This window comes from Rosa chinensis, chromosome 4 (genome assembly GCF_002994745.2).
Source record: "Rosa chinensis cultivar Old Blush chromosome 4, RchiOBHm-V2, whole genome shotgun sequence".
Lineage (NCBI taxonomy): Eukaryota > Viridiplantae > Streptophyta > Magnoliopsida > Rosales > Rosaceae > Rosa > Rosa chinensis.
In genome coordinates, this window is record NC_037091.1 from 26,957,347 (window position 1) to 26,974,880 (window position 17,534).

A 17,534-nucleotide genomic window follows, 5' to 3' on the forward strand; every position below is an offset into this window, starting at 1 on the left:
TAGTTTCTTCCTTTTCTTTCAAAAAGATGAAACCTCCCTATGAGACGACTAAAGAGCTCATTTGAATGTTAAAACCCTGAAATGAAAAGACTTTACTTTGAAACCTAGTCTGAAACCTCTCCTTAACCTCACAAAATTCCTCTAGCAACGTAGTTTAACTTATTCTCTCATTTCTCCCTCCTGGCATGCAAGCCTATATCCTTTTTTTTTTATCCCACTTTAAACACATCAACAAACTTCCCTTCTCTCTCAAAACTCTATGTTCAATTAAGTTAGCACAAAATATCTGATAAGTTTTGGACTCCTAAGTAAACTCAACCACTTTCTTATTACTACACCGACTAACTAACCTTATTGATAAATCTAAAAATAAATTAAAGTCTCCTAAAATAATAATATGCTTCAACAAGAAAACATCTCATAAGAAGCTCATTAAAATATATATATATATATATATATATATGTGTGTGTGTGTGTGTGTGTGTGTCTTATACTATAAAAAACAAACAAAGTCTACAAACAACAAGCCAACATAATGAAATAAGTAAAATAAGCAGATATCTCACAAACGATAGAAGTGTGCAAAAGCACATGTCTAGAACATCTTAATATCTGCAACATTACCCTTATCATTAGTCCAAGTGAAAATTGTAAGTTGTGTATAAATTATTGGTGTGAGAGAGTGAATTTCAAAGAGTCTCATCCCTTTCTCGAAAGTTTGTCTTCTAAGATTCGGTTTGAGAGTTTGAGGTGAAGTCCTATGCATGGCATTTAACAGGCCCACCTTGCTACTGGGTAGTCTTGGCAACAATCCAAGCTGTAGATCAAATAGGGCACCAAGGACATGACTGACTTGTCTTTTTGTAATTTTGAATAATATCTAGCTTCTAGCCTTCTATACAAATAACATATTTGCATATCACTACTCTTTCCAATATGTAGTAGTTTTTTCTTCTTCTTTTTTTTTAATGATTTTGACTTACTTGTCTTTTTGTCTAGTTTTGAATAATATCTAGCTTCTGGACAAAGGACATATCTTTCATATGAGTTGTTCTAATTATTAATTCTTATTTTTTTTGAAGAACAGGACCTAGCCGTCCATCTTCTAGAGTCAGAAAATGGGTCGAGTTTTGGTGTGATTGCGCTCATCTAATAGCGCACAACGTTTGGCATTGCCGACATTGATAGACTCGAATCGAGTTCTCAAAATTAACCTTGTTGACAATTGTTAGTATATAAGCAAGTGGGGATCGTTCTATCTGGAGATTGATGGTGCTCCTATCATTTAAATGTCAAAGAAAGAAATATTAATTACATGTGTACAATATTTACAAAAAATACAAAATATTAAGGGAAATTCAAAAAGTTTTTATTTTATTCTAATTAAACTAATTACAATGATCAATCAAACCATGAATCAAGGAGATAAGATGGACAGCTAAGATGTATGATGTAGCCAACAACCATTCACATGAAAATAGAATATCAAATAACAAATCACGAATCAAACATGTACTTGGAAGAAATCAATCAAGAGTAGAGATGAATGCATACAAAGTTCTTTTTACTTGATTTACACGTAATTTACGTGTGTTTCTAACCTTAATTACCTTGAAATTAGCGAATACTCAAGCATTATTTTGTAGTATTACTTTGTTTTCTTCATTTGTAGGAAATTATGGTCAAGAGAGGAAAAAGATGAACGAAGTAGCGAATTTGAGCAAAAAGTCAACTTCTGACTAAAGGACAAAAAGTCAATTGGTTGACCATCGGGTCAACCAAGTCAACTTGGCCCAATAGCAAGAAGTCTGAGGCCCAAGACCAAAGAAGCACACAAGTGAAGACCCAAGCCCATTTGTATTACATCTTTGTATTTAAATTTCAAATTCAAAATTGATGTAATTACATCTTTCCCTCTTCTTTCTCTCTCTTATTTCTTGCTTATGGTGTTATTGATGTGTATTGATATATACTTGTGTGTGACCTCTCATGGTTTTAGGGTTTTGAAACCCATTTTTAGTTTTATATGGTTTTGTTGAGGAATTAATAAAATTGATGTTTATTCATATGATTTGTGTACTCTTGCTTTAATTTCTTCACTGTAGATGTATGGTTTAGGTTTTCGCCTCCTTAATCTATGTTTGGTGTGTTGAAATTGGAATATTAAATTGGAGAATTTATATTTCAATTTAGATTATGGCATGAGTACGGTGGAATTTGCCCATTGCATATCTCGATTTCCATTTGGATTTCTTAGATTGTGGTCTTCCAATCACCCAATTTTGAGTATTATTACCCTTGATTGTCGGAATAGTATTCGGAATTGTTGGGTAGGATAATTGTTATCACAAGTATTCTTTTCGACCTTATTATTTGTGGTGATAATTGCTAGAGTGTGTTACAATCAATTGTCGAATCATAAAGCATTTAGTTTTGAGCACTTATGGCCCTAACTAGGCATAAGGTTTGAGACTAGTATAGGGTAGCCAAAAACTAAGTATTCTTTTTTCTTCTTGTTTTTGCTTAGGGTTTGACTACTATTTTATGACAATCAATTTAGCTTTCTTTTCGACCTCTTAATGCTAAATGGAAATCCGACAAAACATTTGAAGCATCATTTGAATTAATCATCATCATTCCATATGATTTTAGATTTGTGTGGAGAAACTTGAATTCCATGGTGACCCTTGGTGCGATGCATCCCATCCTCCTATCTGTCTTATTTTTATGTCGTAGTTAGTTAGTTTATTTATCATTTATGAAAATCCAAAAACATTGTGACTTTCCCACTACCATTCATTGTAAATCCATGTGGGTGTGAGCATTACAAGCACTTTTGTGTGTTTCACGGCCCTATCTAGGCCTTTCTTGGTGCAAGGCCGTCTTTGTGACTTTGTGTGATGCAAAGTCATGCTTGAATGAGGCTCGGTGCCTTGTTTAGCATTTTTTTCTATTTTTATTTGTTTGTGCAAGTGATTTTCGGTGACCTAGAACCGTATAATTCTTAGCTAGCTCGTAATCCCCGAGGTATGATAAACTGGGACGTAAATACTTCCCATCTTTGATGACCGTGTTGATTGTTAAGCGATAGGCGAATGATAAATGCTCAAATCATTACTTTCCTTAGTTAAATTAACTAAATGAACGCATCATAGTTAACTCTGTTAAACATGCAATGCTAGTGAGTGATCAATCCATTAACAAAACAAACTCAACGCAATAAACACATAGAAATTTTGATTGATTTAAGAAAAACACACAAGTTAGAACGCTAATCAAGCATGCAAATCTCTTCGTTGATTTACCTAAGGAATTATAGGTTTTCCACATAACAATTACGACCTAGAATGTTAGTAATCTTAATTTGGATTCAATCATGCAATTGATGCAGCTAAAATAGCCTCACAATTTAACCCTGCAAAATGTAGTTGTCAGTATAGGATAAGCAGGGATCGTTCAGTCCGGGGATTGTAGGGTACACCTACACAAAAAGGTCAATTAACAAATAAAAGAATAAAATGGGGGGTTTTGAAATTTGGTTCCTAATCTACTTAAAGTAAAAACAAAACAAATAAATCTATAAACAATGATTGACTTCCCTAACCTAGACCAATACCACTCAGAAATTACTAAGTGTAAAAACAGAAAATCCATTTCAACATGCTACAAAAATGTGCCCATCTTAAATGCCTAGATAAGAGCTCAAATGAAAAGCCTCAGCGGATCAATCCATTTATCTGATTCGTTCTAATGTAGGCTTGGACCGGAAAAGTCCTTACCAAGCCTAATACTACTAATTTTCGAAAACACTCAGCGTAGTTCTCTTCACTAGTAGTATTATCTAACCCTTGAATCAACTCACACGTGCAAATTAACCATTACATATATAATTTAACACGTAATTTCCAGAATCATTTAATCATTAAAGCATGATTTTTACCACTCGTTAGAACTAATTACTACTTGTTTAACTCAACATCTTAACAAATAACAATCACTCTTGGCAAATTAAGCACACACACAAGAACTATCACCGTTATTCTAGCATGCAAACTTATGAACCTAACTCTGAAAATTACCTAAACACGTAAAAGGGCACAAGATTGTAACATGCATCATAAAAGAATTCTCGAAATTAACTCAATAATAAACTGAAAATCTCAAAAATGTTAATAAAAATATTCTGAAAATTTCATCTCTCCAATTACACAACACGCAAATTGAAACACACAAAACCGAAACAAAAATTATAAATAGAGTCATAGTTACACTTTGAAGCTTTCCTCAGCGGCTTAACAACACGATGATGAACTCGTCTCTGCAATGGTGGTGGAGAGTCCTTGACTCAGCGCCTAAGAGCTTCGTAGATTGATGGATGGATGGTGGTTACGGTCTTGTAGAAGATGGAGGTTTGAGGAGTGAATTGGGTAGTCTTGAAATGGTTTTTGGCCAGGAAGTGATCTTGGCTGAGAAGTGATCTTGTTCTGTTCTGGACATTGCCTATTTATAGGGGAGCATTGGTTGGCTTTTGTCAATTATTCCCTTCATCATTGGACAGATGGGATTGCATCATAATTCCTTTAATTTCCCAACTGAAACATCTCCTTTATGGCCTTAATTCCTCTCATAATAGGGTCTTTTAACAAGCTGAAACGTCTTTCACTTATTTATTTTCCAGTTGAAACATCTTTCTCCTTTATTCCCCAACTGAAAAACGTCCTTCTCCTTTATTCTCCAGTTGAAAACGTCTTTCTCCTTTATTTCCCTTCTTCATTGCTTAGTCAAATATCTTAATGCTTTATTTTATGACTCCATCATTGCTGTTTCCAAGAGTTCCACCAGGCAAGGTTTCCTACAACAAGCAGGAGAATATCAGAATTTTCTAGAGAAAATAAAGGGAATTAAAATGTAAAGACCGTAAAAACAGTCGACAGTGAGGAATCCTGATCCAGCTAGGATTTTTCATGAATTTTACTTTTTCCTCCTATTTCACTCCAAACACTCAACAAGATTCTCAAAATGACTTAATGACTCAAAACACTAAACAAAGGGAGAAATAATGCTAAAATGAGGCACATAATCAATAATATCGTCACACTTTTTTGCTCCTATCAACTATCCCACACTTAGCTTTTGCTAGTCCCTTAGCAAAACAAAAATAAAAAACAAAACAAAGACTCAACAAAAAGCAAGTAAATGACTCTATTGCTCCTAACTGTTGTCTCAGAGACTCCAAACTCATGGCTTTCACGTTAAACACTTAATCAAAATCGCATAGATAATTCCATGGTTAATAAACATGTGACATTCATATGACTAAGCAAGATATGGAGAACTTAAGTTATACAGTGAATGATAGCATGTTTCGAACAATTCCAATCCAAACTCACAAGGCATACTCTCGATTTTTCTCTCAGAAATGGCTATGCTTAAAAGCTTCACACTCAAGTATATGCAAGAGAAGAAATTGTAAGGCAACAAACAGCTTGCATATTTCATCAATAAACGCATTTTGTGAAGAATTTTTAAAGACCTCATGAAATGACTAAGTGCACAAATGGACCTAAACCATAAGCTCGACTGCGTACCTGACTCCACTAACCAAAGACTGCCCATCTCAAGGATCAAGTAAGCACTTAAAACAGGTTGTAATGGGGCTAAGTTAGGGTTTTCGAAATGAAGATTAAGGATACAAAAATTCTAAGGACCTAGCAGAGCATATATGGATCACCTTATGTCACCATTTTTGTGGGCCAATTATCATTGTTTTGGGCCCAACCTTCACTCTAACGAACGTGGAAATGGACAAAGGCTTAATTTTCAACTTTGAGCCTTCTACATATTTGAAAGTCCAAAACCACACTTCAACAATTTCCCAAGAGTTTTCTTTTCAATTTGTCTTCTCTTTTGCCGTTTTTCTTTCCTTCTTTTTCATTTTCATTTTCTTTCAATTTTTTTTTTTACTACAATTTTTTTTTTTCTCTTCTTTTTTCTTGGATTTTCCCCACCCCACACTTATCTTTCATCGTCACCCCTACACTATGTCATGCTCTACTAAGTCCCTAAGACAAGGGTAGAGATATCATGTACTAAGCTCATGGTAGGGTAGTGAGGGTGATGAAACAAAGGTTTTCAATGTAGGCTCAAAGGGGTTCATTCTAAGGAGTCCCATGACGGGCACAATTGGGGACATATGCTTGTTTGGCTATGGTGGTTACCCTAATGCCTTCTATCCTATCCAGGATCAGGGCATATTATGGCATACAAGTTTTGACAGTCACAACAGTCGAGTTCTAGTACTCTCTAGTCCATTAAAGTCTATGGCACATGATCATTGGATTTTCAAAGAATGAAGAGGTTTTGCAAATACAGCCATGAAATTCTAGAAATATCAATTAAGCACTTGAAAAGAAAGTATTTTAGCTCAACAGCTCACTTAGGGTCAAATGAATTAGACTTAATCCTAGCACGCTTAATGAACCAAGTTACAATCCTATCTCAAATCTTCATACAAGTATCACAATGTCGATTAACCACATAATTCAATTAAGTCCTATTTTGATTGTGGAAACCTTCAGCCATGACTTCAGAGACATGTTCATCCTAAACGTTAGAGGCATCCTAAGACTCAAACACACAAAAAGACTCTATAAAACCAACAAATTTTTTTTTTTAATTTTATTTAAAAAAAAATTAAAATAAAGGTGTAAACCCACCCCACACTTAGAATCTACATTGTTCTTAATGTAGGCAAAAAATATGGTATATAGACCCTAAATATGGGGGGCTACGAAAATAAGAGAAAGGTAAAACAAACAAACAAAGACACAAGTACAATTCAACCTAAGCAAGTGAAGGGATAGAAATATCAAACTCTCGATGATGGCTCCTTCACAGCTTCGGTTGAAATGGGTTGCCTCCCATGGAGCGCTTAATATTTATAGTCCTTCAGCCTGGACTCTTTTCCTTGTTCACACGTGCTCATTCCTTGGTCAAGTGTTAGTAACATATACAAGGCTCGGAATACAAACATTATGCCTGTCCTAAACTGTCTAAGTTACTTTTACATTTACATACTTAGGTACTGGAACAGAGGACCTCGTTTGTGCAATGAGACTATAGAACAGCTACCCTCGACGAGGTTATGTTTAATCCAATATACCTTAAGCATGTCACACAACATTTTGTTAGTTTGTTATAAACATAGTTAATATCTCAATTGATTCCAAGTTGTAAGTCGAGCCTAATAGAAACCACTACTATTGGTGAGATACGATATAGGGATAGTCGCCTAGACATAAGTCTCTTTCCTTTGTTTCAGAAGGCTGGATGGCCAGATTAAGAGGTAAGTGAGAGGGAGGACTCATTTTGGTGATACTACAGAGGCTACTCCCTCATTGAGGTTTAGGCTCATTCTATAGTATCTCTGAGATCCAATTGAACCCATCACCCAGGGTCTCAACCTAAGACACCATCCGTATGCGCCCCTTACTCAGCTGGGAAATTAACTTATGTGTTAGACCGTTCTCCAAGTGCTAATAAAGGCCGCCCTCAACCTCAAGAGACCTTAGTAAGGTACTAATGAAGGGTTTAAGCCAATATTAACAAAAGGGCCCTTGTCTACTCATACGATTTTACACACTTACAACAATTAAGTATTTAGCTAAATTCATATCCTAAGTATATTAATCTAAGTGAAACACATACAATTTACAACATGCTAACAAAAACAACTTCTACATATTGTACAACAATTATAAAAGACATGCTTAATTTTGTAACACTCATAAAACTTAAACTAAATCACAATTAAAGCTTGGCCTAACCGAAATCGCAATTTGTCACCATTCCACAAGTGTAGTACAAAAATTAGCATGCATTCTATATAAAACAAAATCGATGACACTTTAAGTGCAAGGGATTTTAACAATTCACTGGCAACGGTGCCAAAAATTGATGCAGCTGAAATAGCCTCACAATTTAACCCTGCAAAATGTAGTTGTCAGTATAGGATAAGCAGAGATCGTTCAATCCGGGGATTGTAGGGTACACCTACACAAAAAGGTCAATTAACAAATAAAAGAATAAAATGGGGGGTTTTGAAATTTGGTTCCTAATCTACTTAAAATAAAAACAAAACAAATAAATCTATATACAATGATCGACTTCCCTAACCTAGACCAATACCACTCAGAAATTACTAAGTGTAAAAACAGAAAATCCATTTCAACATGCTACAAAAATGTGCCCATCTTAAACGCCTAGATAAGAGCTCAAATGAAAAGCCTCAGCGGATCAATCCATTTATCTAATTCGTTCTAATGTAGGCTTGGACCGGGAAAGTCCTTACCAAGCCTAATACTACTAATTTTCGAAAACACTCAGCGTAGTTCTCTTAACTAGTAGTATTATCTAACCCTCGAATCAACTCACACGTGCAAATTAACCATTACACATAGAATTTAACACATAATTTCCAGAATCATTTAATCATTAAAGCATGATTTTTACCACTCATTAGAACTAATTACTACTTGTTTAACTCAGCATCTTAACAAAGAACAATCACTCTTGGCAAATTAAGCACACACACAAGAACTCTCACCGTTATTCTAGCATGCAAACTTATGAACCTAACTCTGAAAATTACCTAAACACGTAAAAGGGCACAAGATTGTAACATGCATCATAAAAGAATTCTCGAAATTAACTCAATAATAAACTGAAAATCTCAAAATATTAATAAAATATTCTAAAAATTTCATATCTCCAATTACACAACACGCAAATTGAAACACATAAAACCGAAACAAAAATTATAAATAGAGTCATAGTTACACTTTGAAGCTTTCCTCAGCGACTTAGCAACACGGTGATGAACTCGTCTCTGCAATGGTGGTGGAGTGTCCTTGACTCAGCGCCTAAGAGCTTCGTAGATTGATGGATGGATGGTGGTCACGGTCTTGTAGAAGATGGAGGTTTGAGGAGTGAATTGGGTAGTCTTGGAATGGTTTTTGGCCAGGAAGGGATCTTGGCTGGGAAGTGATCTTGTTCTGTTCTGGACGTTGCCTATTTATAGGGGAGCATTGGTTGACTTTTGTCGATCATACCCTTCATCATTGGACGGATGGGATTGCATCATAATTCCTTTAATTTCCCAACTGAAACATCTCCTTTATGGCCTTAATTCCTCTCATAATAGGGTCTTTTAACATGCTGAAACGTCTTTCACTTATTTATTTTCCAGTTGAAACATCTTTCTCCTTTATTCCCCAACTAAAAAACGTCCTTCTCCTTTATTCTCCAGCTGAAAACGTCTTTCTCCTTTATTTCCCTTTTTCATTGCTTGGTCAAATATCTTAATGCTTTATTTTATGACTCCATCATTGCTGTTTCCAAGAGTTCCACCAGGCAAGGCTTCCTACAACAAGAAGGAGAATATCAGTGATACGCTAAAAGCAAGCGCATAATTTAACCCTGAAAATATCGTTAGTAGTATAAGCAAATAGGGATCGTTCTATTCCGGGGATTGAGGGTACACCTGTAATTGCAAAAACAATTAATTAATTAGTAAAAGTAAAAAGTATTATTTACAAAAAGAATATATACAAATAACGAAATAAAAGGGGGGGTTTAAGAATTATAAAATCAAAAGTTAAAGTAAATCAAATAAAGAAAACGTAAAAACATATATACAAGGGTGGAACGCAAGGAACAAAGATCAAAACCAATTCCATGTAATCAAATTCGATTCAAACCCTATAATTGTTCATCTAAGTCATGAGAAAGGAGTTGATCATGTGAAACATTCGAAAGCAAATGATTTCCCATATTTTACTTTTCAATGCTAATTAACCTAAGCGAAAGCACCTAGATCAATCCTATCAAACATGCATTCAAGCACTAGAAAGCTAGTTAATCATAACATGTTTAACGCATTACACATAGAGAAAGGCTATCAACTCAAGTGTACAACTTAGTTATGGAAAAGTCCACCTAATTGCAATCCTCTTCAATTAAATTCGATTCTTGTCCACAGAACCTTTACTACTTTTGATTCAAGTTACACAAAGCAAAAAGTTGATTCATGTTCTTAAACCTAGCACCAATTACATGCAAATCCTATAAGTGTCGACCCAAATAAGATAAACATATAAAAGTTTTCTGTAAAGCAAATTTAATCGAACAAACTCACATAAGCAACTTAGAATCTCAATTATAGAATTCGAAAACTTTATTTAAACATAAAAATTGGGCTTAAACTTTGCCCTAAACGTTATTGTTAACTAGAAACAAGTTCATACGAAATCAAACAAGGAAACCAAAAAGGTTACAAGGAAAAGGAACGAATTACACCGTGAGTGGAGATGGAGATGGAGAGCTAGATGGTTGGATCTTGAATCTTGGAAGCAAGCCTTCAAGGTGGATGATGGAGGATATGATCTTCACGGCTCATTCTTCTTCTTCCTCTCCTTGCTTGAAAACGCAGAGCTTTGCAACTAGAGAATGGAGAGAATTTTTCTGAATGAAGAGGTGTTGTGGTGTTGTTCTTCTGTTTGATGGTGTGTGTAAAACGTCTAGAGAGGAGGGTATATATAGGGGAAGGTAAGGCTTCATGAATTTAATTTCCAAGGAATTTTCTGGTTGCACCACACAGCTCCAACCAATGAATTAATGCCATGTCATTCAACCAATCAGGAAGCTCCAAAATCAATCTCTAATATATTGTTGCTGATTTTCCCAAGATTATTTCTGATTTTTCTCTTAATTTTCGGCCAAATATCTAGGCATGAACCTAGACAATGTATCTGGATGCATTTTGGACCTTTCTTCCCTTAAATCTCTCCATGGCTTTATCCTTAATGTCCTCCCCTTGATTTTCTCTTGATTCCCACATTAAAATTGCAGATTTTATTCTCTAATTTCAGCCAACATATCTTGAGGGAATTAAGGAACTAATCTGGACTTGTTTTGAGCCTTTTCTTCTTGCACAATCCCTTGAAACTCTCCCTTGATTTTCTCAACGTAATCTCCTTGATTTCCACATTATCTCCATCATTTCCCATGCAAAAATCAGATTTAATCTCCCATAATATCTTCAAGCCATGTAGTCTCCTAATGCCTTCAGGTTTCCTAGCCTCATCAGGATTCCTGCGTTGACTAGGATTCCTAGTTGGACCAGGAAAACTTCATTTCTTCATTTCAGCTCATTTCCTTGTCATTTATTCCAATGTACCTAGAAAATAGAAACTTTTATTAAAATTACTAAAAATAGAAACTTTCTAAAGATGGAAACTTTCCTAATCAAGAAGGATTTATTTAAGGAAATAACTAAGTAAATATGAGGAAATAACAGTTAAAACGTCGCATTAAAATGCTCCTATCAATCAGAATTTTCTAGAGAAAATAAAGGGAATTAAAATGTAAAGACCGCAAAAACAATCGACAGTGAGGAATCCTGATCCAGCTAGGATTTTTCATGAATTTTACTTTTTCCGCCTATTTCACTCCAAACACTCAACAAGACTCTCAAAATGACTTACAGACTCAAAACACTAAAGTAAGGGAGAAATAAGGCTAAAATGAGGCACATAATCAATAATATCGTCACACTTTTTTGCTCCTATCAGTAATTCGAAACCTAAGTTGGCCATCAAAGAAATCAAAAACATGAAAGGTGGATTGAAGAACAATATCAACAAACATCCAAGAACACATATGGAAATCGAAAATTATTATCTAAAGTTCCTAAAACATTTTCATCCTTCAAGGTTTACTAAAACTATATATCAACACATACTCTTTATTTTAACAAATTTTCAAAACATCCATTAAAAAATAGAACACTATTGAAATTGTTTTTAACGTTACAAGAACATAAAACCAAAAATACAAGAGTGATAGTCATGATTATACTTTTAAAGAAGCTTCAAGGACGCAAGAAGATCTTTAAAGGTGGTGGAGGATGATGAGGCTCATGGCAAGGAATAAAATGGAGAAGATGGAACTTGCTTCACGGCTTCAAGTCTTGAACAATGGAGAGGTGCCGAAACTTTGAGCGTAAAGGGGAGGTATTTCAAAATTGATTCTAGGTTTTGATGATGATTTTCATGTCTACACCTCCCCACCTTATATAGTGCATGGCTAGGGCTAGAGTTTAGGATTTTCTCTTATTCTTCTGCATCATTCGACCAATCAAAATATTACTTGAGAAGTAGAAATCCAATATACATCTTAATTGTCAAAATCTTCCATGTATCTAGACCCTATTTCGGCCTCTATGTATGTAGAATGTAATCAAGAAACCTAATTCAACGATTATTCTCTTTTATTTTCTTTTCCTGATTGCACATGAAGTAGATTTTCATTGAAACTCTCCCAAATTGACTCATTGCCGAAATCTTCTTGAATCTTCTTTATTCGTACTGCAAAAAGGAATTATTTTGAGAACCTAACTCCTTTGAGACGTCAAGAACATCCTAGAAGGTCATATGGAAGTCACATGATTCAATCTTTGGGCCAAGCTTCTTCACTTGGATATTTCAAACCCCATCTTCATTAGTGACTCCAACTTTACTTCTTCTAGAATATTCTTGAACCATCTTGAGTCATCTTGAAGCCACAGTATCTCTAAACCTTCCTAAGTATCCTAGTATCATCAGGACTCTTCATTTCTGAGATGTTCTGAAACCTTCCTGAGCACTCCTAGTGCAACAGGGACTCCTAGTCATCTCCTGTTAGGTTTCCTTTTCCTGGCAGGATTAGGTTTCCTAGTCCAACTGGGATTCTGTCATTTGTCATTTCTGTCATTTCCACGAGTTTGACTCCTAGTTGACTCAGGATTCCTTCTCCTAGTAGGATTGGGAAAACTTCATTTCTCCATTTCTTGTTCATTTATGCCCCTCATTTCTTCCTTGCCTTCATTTCTTTTATTTCTAGCTCTTGATAGCTCATTTCCTGCGTTTAGAGTTCAAATGTACCTAATTACAACAAACTATGTTAGAAATGATAGTGTTAATTAAGCGAATAACTAAGTAAAGTGTAGAGAGAATGGCATTAAAAACGTCGCAAATATTGCTCATATCAAATGTTTGTACGTGGTTTGCTACCGAACGGGTGTTGCTAATGCTCCGTCGGGGGGCGGGGGGAAGGGTGTGCGTTTCTTGGAGGGTTGCTTCTTGAAGTTTGGTAGGTTGGTTTTGTAGCAGTTTTGGGTGCGACGCCTCTGAAGCATGATGGTCTACTTAGGTCGGATTTGCGGCTGTCTGTGACGGATTAGGCTGGGTGATGGGGCTTCTAGGCTGCATCAGTATAGTAATTTGGGTGATCTTAAGTAGTTTTTGCTTTGATTTTCCGGCAATGGTAGTTCTTGATGAGTCGGTAATTTCGTCAAGCAATTTGGTTGAGGCGGTGCTTGATGGATGCACCACTATGTGAAAGAGATAGCGTCCTAAACTGGTTTGGACCAGCTTGCTAGGGTTTGGATGCAACTGTCCTTGGGCTGCTCTCTTTTTTGGGGCATGTTACTTGGGCCTAGTTGTTTTAGGCTTATATTATGTTAGTAGCTTTATTTACTTTCAATAAATTCCCTAAGTTTTTAGGGAGCTATGCACTTTTCATGCTTCTAGCGAATCTTCTGGAGTAGTATTGAGGATTCATGCTATTTCAATGTATTTAATGTCAAACGAGTGACCTAGTTCTATGTACCACTATGGGTACTAGCACATCTTCTTGTATGGCCTTAATTGGCAGCAGAAGGGTATGTAAGGGCATTTTGGATTTGATCAATATACTGGCTCTTGCCTTGATTCAAAAAAAAAAAATATATATATATATATATATTATTCTTATTTTCATTATTTAGATGAATATCAATTTTTTTTTCTTTTGAGATGATCAGTTCATATATGCAGATCATGATTGCTCCTAGAGTCTGCCACACCCTAAGAGAGCCCATTCTTTTTCTTCTTATTAAAATGAACCAATTCATGTAGTTGAAAATAAATTTTCACAATAACACGATGAAATTAGAAGCTAATACATTTTTAATTGAAAACATATTGAGAAGAAAAGATAATTAATTTGGAAACATGGATTTATATAGACCTTGTTGAACTTTATCTTTGACAAGTCTTGTGAAACAAGGACTCTTTACAAGACTTAGATTCGAACTTATCAATATAAAAGTAAGGGTTCCAGTGATAATTCTTGCTCGGGGTCTTGAAAGAATCTGGACCGTCCTTGGCATTCAAAAACAACTTTGTTTTTTGTTTCTTTGCTCACCACTCAATCTTGATTTTTACAGTCTCCCAGCCAAATCCCAAAGTTCCTTCCTCCACATCCATTTATATCTTTTCCATTTTTATTTTCTTACGTTTTCTCCTTTGTTTCAAGGTTGTTTTGTTCGTGTTACATTCTAGTAGAAGATCTACTTCTCTTCTCTTCTTGAAGGTCGTTTCCTCATTTACTAGACAAGAAAGACATATAGGTTATCAATCCACGTACAATTCTCCCTTGTGGACTTTGATTTGAGAATTCGATTTAATGTATATTAAGATGAAAATTCTTTCTCAAATTTTTGTTTGGGTCATTGAGTGGCGAATGTAGGATTATATATATGGGGCTAAAAAAATTTCAATGCAAATGAAACTTAACAAATGTCAATATTTTAGTGTTTAATACCAATAATGTATCTTATCAATACTTTTTCTAACCAAAAAGAAAAATTGAAATCTATCTATACATTGCCAAAAAGGAAGAACAATAAAATTCCAAACACAAAGAAATATTATCAATTGATCATCATATAGCTAATCAATAACCTAGGTACAAGAACACTACATCCTCCTCTGATCCCAACTCCTCTTACCTACACCTCTTTCTCTCTCTCTCAACCTCAACCTCAATCTTTCCCTACCCTCTCTCTGAGTTGTTCTCTCATTCTCTCTGCATCCTATTTCCTTGTCACTAATCCAAACCATCCTTTGTAGAGGTAACAATATTACATCCTGCATGGTGGAAGCACTAGCCATTTAAGGCAATCGAGTCCCACCTAGTTTCAGTCTTGGGGGAGAGGAAGATAAAAATGTGTTCTTGGTAGCGCGATTGACTTCATCCAATCCAATGGTCCTCGACCTAGATCTGTTCATGTCATTTCTAATATCTGGCTCATCTTTCACAAGTTAAGATTAGGGAGCCTTTGAATGGGAGATGTCTTTGTCATTGCAGGGATCAAGTTGACAATTAAAAGATCATTGCTAATGGGTTATGATTTTACAAGTTAGGCGATAGTGGTGTTGGGTGATTGTGGTGGGCTTGACCATGGGCGATTTCGCTCAACCAGCTACCGGTTTAGGTAGAGATCTAAAGGGTGCAACCGGCATACACGATGGCTCTGTAGCGATGTGCATCAATTCCTCCACGTGGATAAGAGGCTGTTGGATAGGGAGGAGGTAATGCGACTTTGGTGGTTATGGATTTTGACAAGCCAATCCTTAATCAAGACATGCATTAGTTTTCGGGCTCCTATTCCAAGGATCTTGAGTTTGTGTATTTACATATGCATGAGCTATGTGGGGTTTATAGGTGGCTTGTGTTAGATGTTGGGATCCTTCTCCATTAATGGCGATGCGACTAGTTCAATTGCCTCACCTGTTTGGAAGATGACTCTGGCGGTAGCGGCGCTCCTTTCTTCATCTCCTTCTAGTATAGTTGCTACTGCCATGCTATCGTTACAACGAGATTCTTTGTGGGTCCTATTGTTGTTTCTTAACTACTTGCGGCGATGCCACCACAACTTTCTTTGCTAGCGTTGGTAGTTCCAGCTGCCAATATTATGTGGTTTAGGAAGAATGAGCCTATGGTCTTCCTGCTACCTAAGCTCACTGTAAGCATCCAAGCTCAGATAATTTGGTCTCTACTTAGAAAAGAGGGAGATTGGGTGGCTATGTTGATCAATCTAGCATTGATTTGGAGGGTAATTTAGCTAGTGAAATTCTGGCAGTTGGTATGTCTAACTCGGCTACATCTTCAACCAAGAAGAAGAAGAGGAACAGTTCTGTTGGTGGTACTCTCAAGACTAAGCATGATTCAAGTTCTAAGTTGAAGACTTAGGTTTCTTCTGTGGGGAAGAAACTATCTCAAGGAACACATCCACTAAAGCAGAAAATCAACAACTAGGGTGATGGAGGTTGCCTTAAGGAATACTCTACTAGATAGGATGGATGAGAATCATTAAGAAGTTTTGATGTAGTTATGGTAACCACTCATTTTGCTCTATCCTCTGTTGACTTTTCTATATTATGAGTAGTTAAGGCGTACAAGAATAGTATTATGTGTGAGGGACTTAGTACGGATCACTATGTAATAGGTTCATTTGTAGTGTTGCCACATTATCAATAAAGGTATCGTTTCTATTATAAAAACATATCATATAGCTAATAACTAACCTACAAACAACATGTAATAAAAAAGAAAAGAAAACTAACCTACAAAGAATAGCTAATTTCTACATATAAATGTAATTTTTTTTTTTTTGGTTTTATTATTATTATTATTAATTTTATTTTATTTTTTAATTTTGACAAAAAAAATATTTTGTCATTAATCCCAAGGCCAGAACAGCATATACAGTAAATCTCTAAGTGGTTGCATTCTAAATCAATGGTCAAGCAGGTAAGGGAAAATGGGTACCATTCATTAGTACATTTTCGCTCAATTATTCTAAGAGCCTACACGACTATGAAAAGTTGTCTCACACTAAGAAAACTTGCTTGAATCTCCCTAAGTCAATGCATTTAATTGTGGTACTCCAAGAGTTTCATTAACTTGGTCTAAAAACAACCCCATTTACTGTAAGCTAAAGGCGTAAAATAAACTAAATAACCCTCTCCTTTCCCTTAGAGTTAGGGCAAGGAGATTTTGTAGGATAAGTTAAACGTAAATGTTTAGTAGTAGCTGAATCTTTTTAATCTTGTGAGGACTTTTGTTCCTTGCTCCCAAAGTTCTTCCATGTTTCTTCTTGACTTCCTTGCTCCCAAAATCTCCCGAGCTAGCTTGACCATTGTACCTCCCAGTGTCTCCCCCAAAATTTTGCAGTGAATTTAGAGGTAAATTCAAGAACTTTACCTTCTTTGGTGGCAAAAACAAGCATTTCTTCACCTCAAACAAATCATCCAATAAAGGTTTCAACTTCTTCAGAGACACATTAGGGGATCTAGCTTTGCCCCTCATTTCCAATTGATGCTCAACAACAAGCACCAAAGCTATTTAATCATTAGAGCAAGCTTCAGACCTAGCATCCAAATCTCTTACCATAATGGTGTGTTTTTCTTTTCTAGGCATCAAACCATGCTGCATATTAGTAAACAGGGGCCTAACCACAGAATGTATAACTTGAAATTCACAACCCCCAACTGGAGATGTTTGTTAGCAAAATTAAGTGCAGGTGCAGCAGCCCTTGCTGCTAAAATCACAAGGCACATGCAGTGTAGCAGATGCATACTTTCCAACATCATAATAAATTAATCAGTCCA